Raw genomic sequence first — 8687 nt, forward strand, 5'->3', positions numbered from 1 at the left:
TTCCCAGTGATAGGTAGAGGCAGATATCAACACAGAGAAAGAAACAGACAGAAAGGAGGATAAATGACTATGTAAATAGATAGCTAATGAAAATATCCACCACACACCAGGGCCTATCTCTTCTGATTTATGACACCTACGTTAGTCTATATTTAAACCATGGAATGTTGTGGTGTAATCAGACAACATCCAAATCACCAAAAATAATGCTACATTGGGTAACCATGTCTTTACTTAATTCAAATTTACTGCCATATGTCTTCATACCAAGTTTAACTCATGTGATGGTATTTTCAATTGCTTCATGTGCATGTGAAAGTTGAGCATTGAATAAAGAAGAATGAAGAACCATTGCATGTGAACTGAGGTGCTATTGAGGAATACTGGAATTACCACGGACTTTCAAAGGAACCAACCATGTGGATCGCAGAGTAAAGGTTAACTGATGAACCACTAGCAGCAGAAGCTCCGCAGGAGAAAGACTGGACTTTCTATTCCTGTAAACCGTTAGTCATGGAAACCCACAGGGCGGTCGCTATTAGTCAGCACTGACTTAATGCTAGTGGTTTTGGTTTGGGCAAAGGAACAAACAAATCTTTCTTGGAGTCGTATATCCAGATTATTCCTTAGAAACAAGGATGATGGTACTTAATCTCACATTTTTTGAACATGATATCAAGAGAGCCCAGTACTTGGAAAAGGGTATCATACTTGGCAAATTAGAGGGCAGTCAAATAGAGTAAGGCCCATGAGGAGACGGAATGACAACAGCTTCAATAATGGGCTCAGAGTTATGAACCATAATGAAGATGACTCAATATTGTACGTTGGTTTGTTCTTTTGTGTATAGGGTTGTTGAGTTGGAAATGAATGAACTGACCTAACCCCCACAAAAAATAAAATGTACATAGTTAAGAGTGAAAGGGGTGGAGGTTAGCCTGTCAATCAGGTAGCAGCTTGATGACCTCTTTGGAGGCACTAAGGAGACAAAAAGCTCACTGGGGGAGGGACCATTCCCCCCCCCAGTAGACATCGCTTTTGACAAGCCACATGGAGAAAGGCTGATGGAGCCAGAGCCCTGGGAGTTGTAGGAGCCATGTGGAGACCCCTGCCAGCTCTGATGCGCTTCTACTGCCACTGCATTCACAAGATGTTTCACTGATTGGCCTATGATCTTCCTGCATCCATCATTACTTGGCTGTGTGAGTGTAACAAAGAAATTATGGAGTAGTATTGTACATCTGGGCTAATATTGGGCTTATGGACTTGATCTGGACTGGGCTGGGGTGTTTTCTTAATACCCAATTGCTCTTGTATATAAAGTTTTTTCTTATACACGAGTGTCTATGAATTTGTTTCTCTAGTCTACATAGACTTACAAATATGCTGAAACCAATATTTATTGATACTTATATCCTGGAAAACTTATGGTTACATAAATTCATACAAAGTTCTCACACAGGATATTCATACAAGGATTGCATATGAATGAGACAAATAAGAATTGAAGAGAGATTGAGAATATTGAAGCACATGATGGCCTCCCTTTCATGGTTCTGCAATTTACTAGTTAAACTAACTGAATACAAGCTCAGTGTATATACTACCAGGATCATCACCTACTTGTGTTCTCCTAAAGCCAGGCTGGCAGTTATTCACAAGGCATTTGAAGGGGCTGAGCTTGGAAATCATCCCAGATTTGTGGTCTCTGGATTAACAGACTAAATAAAATGTGGTCTTCTGTGATGTCTTCAAAAGCCACCAAGCTGTATGTAAAGATGGATACAAAACAATGAGCATGTTAAGTGATATGTTCTTGAATGAAAAGATAGAAAAGGAAGTTAGTGGTGTCCCTCTTAAAATAAATAATATCTTCAAAAAGATCTGTTGCAGAAGCAGGACATCCAGAATTCTCATTGGAAGTTAAGAGACAGGCTTTTTTAAAAATCATTTTATTGGGTTTCGTACAATTCTTATCACAAACCTATCTTGGATAATGGAGCAGTAAGCTAATTTCTGGGTCAATACTTTGAAAGTATGAGTAATTTCACTGGAGAAAGACAAAGTTTCTATGCCCACACATAGTTACAATACAAGAAACCTCCGGGGAATTTCTACCCACAACTTTAAAGTTACTCTGTGTTGGAATCATTGCTGTTTTTTTTTTTAAGCTGATCAATTTGTATTTATTTTAACATTTTACTAAATAAAGCCAAATAGTCTATTGACCTCATGGTGTTGGGTTTGGGGCAGGGGGTGGGTGGCCTCCGTCCTCTTTGGCCCCCACACTGCTGCCCCTCCCATGACTGCAGTTGCACAAGGCTTCCTGAGAAGTCCACGCCCCCAAACCAAGAGAGAGGGACATACGAGAGGTTTTTACAAACAATTATAAAAAAGAGCTATAGGTCGTTGGGACGGGGAAGCAGCCCCAAACCGGCTGTGGCAGGGGAAGGCTGGAACCCAATGGGGGAGTAGCAGCATGGGTGGACCTCAGGCCCCACCACAGATGGCCCTGCCCCAGCCCTCCCCATGGAGACCATAAATAACTTAATAGCAATGTCCTTGGTAGGGGCAGCTCCCGGCATGCAGTGGTGCAGCTGAGCCAGGCAGGCGCAGCCCCAGCCCTGGGGGATCACAAGATACCCCGGGGCTGCTTCAGGGCAGTGTGGTACTTGAGGGCAGAGGACCCATAGCGGCGGGACAGGTCCTGGTGGAATTCCTCCTTCAGGGCCCGCAAGCAGTGGCGGTAGGTGGGGTTGGAGCGGAAGCTGGAGATGCCCAGGCTAGGCGCGTGGGGCATGTGAATGGTAAACGCTTCCGGCAGGACCAGGAACTCATATTCCTAAGCGTCCAGCTCCTCCATGTGGGCCACCTTGTTCCAGCCAAAGCCCACAAAGCGAGCATTGTAGCGGGGACAGTCACGTGGCAGCACCACGTAAGGCTCGTAGTCCGCTGCCCACTGGGTACGGGGCCTGTGCCGCCCTCCAGCGGGCATAGTCCGTGGGCGCATGACCCTGGGGCCACACGTCGCACCTGAAGGTGAAGAGAGCACCAGTGTCCAGCAGGGCCAGCAGCTCGGCCTCGGAGTAGGGAAGCGGAGGCGGTAGTGCAGGCTCTCGAAGGGTGGCTCCCCAGCTCCAGCTGCTCAAGGGAGGCCCTGAGGGAGTCGTAGAGGGAGTGGCATGCAGGAAGTCGATGTCGCTGAGGAAGACATGGGACGTGAGGGCCTGGGCCAAGGCCACGTTGCGCAGATGGTTGACCGGGTTAGAGGGGCCCCTCCGGGTACACCATGTGGTAGGCCACGTTGCGCCACACAGGGAGCACCGGTGAGCCCTCCACAAAGCGCAGGAACTGCTGGGCCTCGGCGTCGGCCAGGTCAGTTGCACAGGACTTCCAGCATCTGCAACTGGTCCAAGGAGAGCTGGGCCACCAGGGTGATGTCGTGGCTCCTGGGCAGTGACAGCTCAAAAGGCAGGAAGGTGAGGTGCGCGCAGGCCACAGTGAGCCGCTGCTGTTGGAACTCAAAGCAGGCCGTGTCCTCATCTAGCTGTGCCAGGGGGGGCTGCAGTTGCGCAGCCTGAGGTGGGGGCTGGCTTGGGCAGCCAAACAGTACTCTGCGCAGCAGGTTTCCGTCGTATTCCAGGAAGGTCAAGTGGAGGTTGCGGAAGAATTCCACATGCTTGTCTTTCACCCGGAACTTCTTTGGCGAGTTCCAGGGCATCACCTTCAGGTCTGACGCCTCAGAGTAGCAGTGCTCAGCCAGCGTGTGGTCAGCCAGCTGCATGTCCCAGGTGCAGGGCAGCAGCAGCACCAGCCCTGGGTGATCCTTGAGGACAGCATTGACGATGCCCTGGTGAGCCAAAGAGGTGGCTGACAGGGTGAGGAGCACTCTTCTCGCAGTTGCTTCCACATCTACTCCCAGCCAGCCTGCCGAAGCCAGTCTAGTCTCAGGAGGATGACGCCTGTGTTAAATCCATACCCAAGGTGGCCTAGGGCCTGTGGTTCTTCCAGAGGTTGCCCAGGTACCAGTCACTCTGGTTCTCCACAAGACCAATCATCCGCTTGTCAGAAAAGTGAGCAAAAAATGCCCAGAGCTCCGCGATGTCAGAAGCAAAGGTGACGTCTGTGTTGAGGACAATGACCCGGGCCAGGTCAGAGGGCAGGGCACCGGGCAGCACTAGTTTCAAGAGCCCATAGAGGCCAGAATAGTGGGTGTTGGGGATCCAGGAGACCTGGGACTGGAACTCATCAGCGTTGTAGAAGCTGACTCGGATGGCAGGTACCATCCACGTGTGGAAGTGTCTCCAGGATGTTCCTGGCCACCGCGTCTGTCACCAAGTGGAGGTGCAGGGCGTTTCTCCTGTAGAAGAGTAGGGATTTGACCGGGGTGACCACATCCCCGCTGGAGTTATAGCCTGCACATATGATGGCCACATGCAAAAGCTCGCACTTGGGCAGCAGCGACCGCAGTGGGACACAGGCAGAGCTGTTGTGGTCCCACGGCAGGGCTCCGTCTAGCACAGCAGGCCCTCGCAGTCGCCCTTAGTCCAGGTCTGGGCCAAGCAGGTAGAAGCCGAGCAGCAGCAGCAGCAGCGCCCGGTGAGCGCCCTAGTGGGCAGCAAGGCCGCCCAGACGGGCACTCTGGGCGGGGTGCTTCCCCCCCCCCCGCCCCCCGGGCTGCAGGCTCCAGCACGGGCCCTCAGGAGCCAGCGGGGAAAGCTGGGGGCCAACCCTAAGCAGCAGGGCCTGAAGGCCGCCTGTCCTGCCTCCGCAACTCCTCGCCACCCTCACCTGCTCCTGCGGCCCGACTGGCCCAGCGGTCCCTACCGGAATCATTTCTATGGCAGTGAGTTTGTATCTTTTGTTTTTGGTCTCTTGGAAGAAGTACAGGACAAATGCTATTAAAAAGCAAAGATGATGAGGTATCATCCTCAATACATGGGCCATGTTATAAATGGGATCCTCTGAAGAAAGAGACACAATTGTTTGTTTTTAAAAAAAGTTCAAGAAAAATAAACCACCTTCAGTGGCTGTGTTAATAATAGCACAATAATTGTGATAATTATGTAAGGCAAGGTAAAGATACTGCAAGCCTAGGAAAGATTTTTCTGTGGAACAAAGGGCCATTACCAGTGAGGAATGTTTCTGCTGGGCTTTTTATCAACATAAATAAATATAAGGAATAGGAATTCTGACTTATTGACCAACTGGACACATTTCAATCAGACTCATTCTTTTGATGAAGCCATGAGAAAATACGTTCAACAGTGTAAGAGCCACATCTGCCATCTTTAAAAATCTAAAGAAAATATGTCACTGCCTGACGGAATAAAGAAAACTAGTGAAGAAGTAATGGTGACTCTGAACGAGCTAAGAATTCATGTCCTCTGATAGATCTTTATATCTGGACTCTACTCAGGAAATTTATTGCACATTTCAAAAAACCAAGGCCCAAACTGGGATGCTGATACCTTATATAACAAGCCTCAAGAAACATAAGGAAGACCATCACAGTTATCCAGTGCTTGGAACCATATATGCATTTGATAGCAATAGACTGCTTCAGAAAGCTCCATCCCTTGTTGCCCGCCCATCACACTTTTACCTTATAATGTAACCTCAGGTTTCCAGTGATTCCTATCTGACCTTACTCTGTATAATGCAAATGTCCTAGGTTTCTGTCGCACTCACCATTTTGTAGTACAGCTTCAGGAAGTCAAATCAATGCACTCCCTAAATCAAAAGCAGAGACACTAGGAAATTTGGATTCAGGTGAATGGATTTGGTTCACAACCATTCAGAAGTTCAAATCCTTGTGATGCTTAAGTGTGCAAGACAGCAGTCCCACGTTTCTGGCTCCCTAGACTGGCCTGTATTTTGTTATGTGTGGCCAATCTGCAACCTGAAACAGAAGAGGAGTGATCACTTAGGTATGTCAGGTTGTGGGCCTACACTTCTTGCCCTAAGGACTGACCACCCTGTGCCCCTGAGCTGAAGATTAGGATTCAACCTGAGGTATTTATTTCAAAGACAGAACCCATGCTATCCTAATAGAGTCCATTCTTCTCTTCATCAGATCCCCTTCATTGACATTCATGGAACAGAAGCAGGTATTTCCTAGTCTCAGAGGATAAATGGATTCCAGGTGTTCCTGAAAGGCCATTATGACCCTGGATTACTGTATAGCCTTGGGAATTCAATGCTTAAGTTGAGTGTTGACCTAGGTTTAGAATGGTTGACTTCAAAGAGGAACCCATACACTTTAATTTGTTATCAAAATAGGTGAATTTTCAGGAAGAATCTGTTTTCAAGCCAAGTCAATAAACTCATTGCTACAATATTCTTATGCTAGTTTTATTGCTATAAAAACATTTACAATGTACTTTAAAATTTTACAGAATTATGAGGTGTGATCAATTATTTCAGTGCTGATACTATCTGTGTACCTTTCTACCCACAATTTCTCCCCCTTTACATTTTTTTATCCTTTCCCCTGATTATCTCACTATAACACCCACATCTCACCCATAGTTTTGGACATCTGGGGAGAGATAAAAAGCTAGTATCTTGGCACCACTTGTGAAACTTGCTCGACCAGGAGCCTGGAGGGGTAGGAACACAAAATGAATGTGACGGGAAGAGGCTAAGCTGTGATAAAGTAGGGAGACATTAGCCTGAAGTGGCTAGTTAGATATCCTGGTTTGATGTCATTGACATTGCCCTTTTCAACCCCCAGAGAGTTTCTTAGTCAGGGAGGTGTGAAGTGGCAGTTATTTGACAGGGGTGTATGTTTGTGCCCCTATAAAACTAGTATGCAAGTCAGGCTACTAGAAAAATACACAATTTATCTTTGACTCTGTCATGTCCAGTCGTCATAAATATTTGGAATATAAGGCTCACCATTACCCTAGGTCTAAGTCCAGGTTTCAATCTCAGAGCTCTGAGGCAGGCTGGTTAAGGAACAAGGTTGGACCTACTTGATCAACATTCATTCTTTTTTTAAAAATCATTTTATTATGGGCTCATACAACTCTTATCACAATTCGTACATACTTCCATTGTGTAAAGCACATTTATACATTCACTGCCCTCATTATTCTCAAAACGTTTGCTCTCCACCCAAGCCCCTGGCATCAGGTCCTCATTTTTCCCCTCCCTGCACACTCCCCCCTCCCTCAGGAACCCTTGATAATTTATAAATTATAATTTTGTCCTAACTTGCTTTGTCCCATGTCTCCCTTCACTCACTTTTCTGTTGTCTGTCCCCCAGGGAGGAGGTCACATGTAGATCCTTGAAATCAGTTCCCCCTTTCCAACCCACCCTCACATTTTCTTCCCAGTATCGCCAATCACACCACTGGTCCTGAGGTGATCATCTGCCCTGGATTCCCTGTGTTTCCAGTTCCCATCTGTACCAGTGTGTATCATCTGGTCTATCCAGGCTTGCAAACCCATTTGTAGGCCACTGGACATCCCCTTACAGAAGGGTCTTTGGGAGGAGACAGGCCAGTCAGGGTGCGATGTAGAAACGATGAAAAATAGAACTTTTCTCTAGTTCCAAAAATCTTCCTCTCCCCCCCTCCACTGTCATGATCTGAATCCTACCTTGATCAGCATTCTTAATCTAAGTTGAGTAATTTTGACTCCTTCCAGAAAAAAGTTAGTTTATGAAAAAAATCCCCCAAAAACACCCCATATGGTGATAGTCAGGAGATCTACAGCTACATTGCATTGCATGAATCAGGGGAACAACACCTCTTTACAGTGCTGGAAAGATGTTACATTGAGGAAGAAAGCTAATGGCACCCAGCTATCAAAAGATATAGCATCTGGGGTCTTAAACCTCGAAGATAAACAAGTAGCCATCTAGGTCAGAAGCAACAAAAGCCCACAAGGAAGAAACACATCAGCCTGTGTGACCACGAGTTGTCAAAGGGATCAGTGAGGAGCCATCCCAGTAAGTACCTCAGCAGCTCGGGATCCACATCCGGGGTGTCATCGCCGGCGTCCTCGGCGTCAGGGGGCCGAGTTCTGAGCACAGACACGGGGACGGGGGCCAGCTGAGCGGCTAGGGCGGCGGGGTCCAGGCGGGCGCGAAGCAGGGGGCCGCGGGGTCGTCCTCCAGGCTCAGCGCCGTGGGGTCCGCAGCCCGAGGGGCGCCCCAGAGCCGCAGCAACTGCGCCAGGACTGGAGCTTGCTGGTCCTCCGCCTCCTGCGCCCTGGCGCGCGCCCACTCCTGCCATTCAGCCTCCAGCAGGTGGGCCAGCTCCCGCGCCAGCTCCCGCATCGCCCCCGCCGACTCCCCTCCATCCCCCCCAGCGGGGCAGTGCCCGACGGAAGCGGCGGGGAGCGCCAGTCTCAGCCATGGGCGGCAAGGGGACCCATAATAATTATTTCTAAAATATAATGATTGCAGAGGCAGCTTTTGTTAGAAATCATTTATCTTGCCTGAACCAAAGTGAACATTATAGTCTGATGTAAGTAGACTACTTATTATACAGAATTGTTTAGTAATTATTTTTAAATTCTTGTACTTGGCATTTTTCAGAAATGTTGGAATGATATTAGCTATTATTCAATGAGACCCACCCATAGGTGTCCTATACCTGCCAGGAATGGTGGCTTATTATTATTATTAAATTGATCATCTGAGAATATTTTCAGTAGTAACATGTAATTTTCCAGAA

General features: G+C 47.8%; 2 pseudogenes; both read right to left on the bottom strand.

Annotated features, from left to right (window-relative positions):
- Positions 1–2632: 2632 nt before the first annotated feature.
- On the bottom strand, positions 2633–6529 carry LOC142430505 (xylosyl- and glucuronyltransferase LARGE2 pseudogene; annotated as a pseudogene).
- A 1342-nt stretch (positions 6530–7871) lies between these two features.
- LOC142430506 (proSAAS pseudogene) lies at positions 7872–8384 on the bottom strand (annotated as a pseudogene).
- Positions 8385–8687: the final 303 nt, after the last annotated feature.

Source organism: Tenrec ecaudatus, chromosome 17, assembly GCF_050624435.1.
Source record: "Tenrec ecaudatus isolate mTenEca1 chromosome 17, mTenEca1.hap1, whole genome shotgun sequence".
NCBI classification, from domain to species: Eukaryota; Metazoa; Chordata; class Mammalia; order Afrosoricida; family Tenrecidae; genus Tenrec; species Tenrec ecaudatus.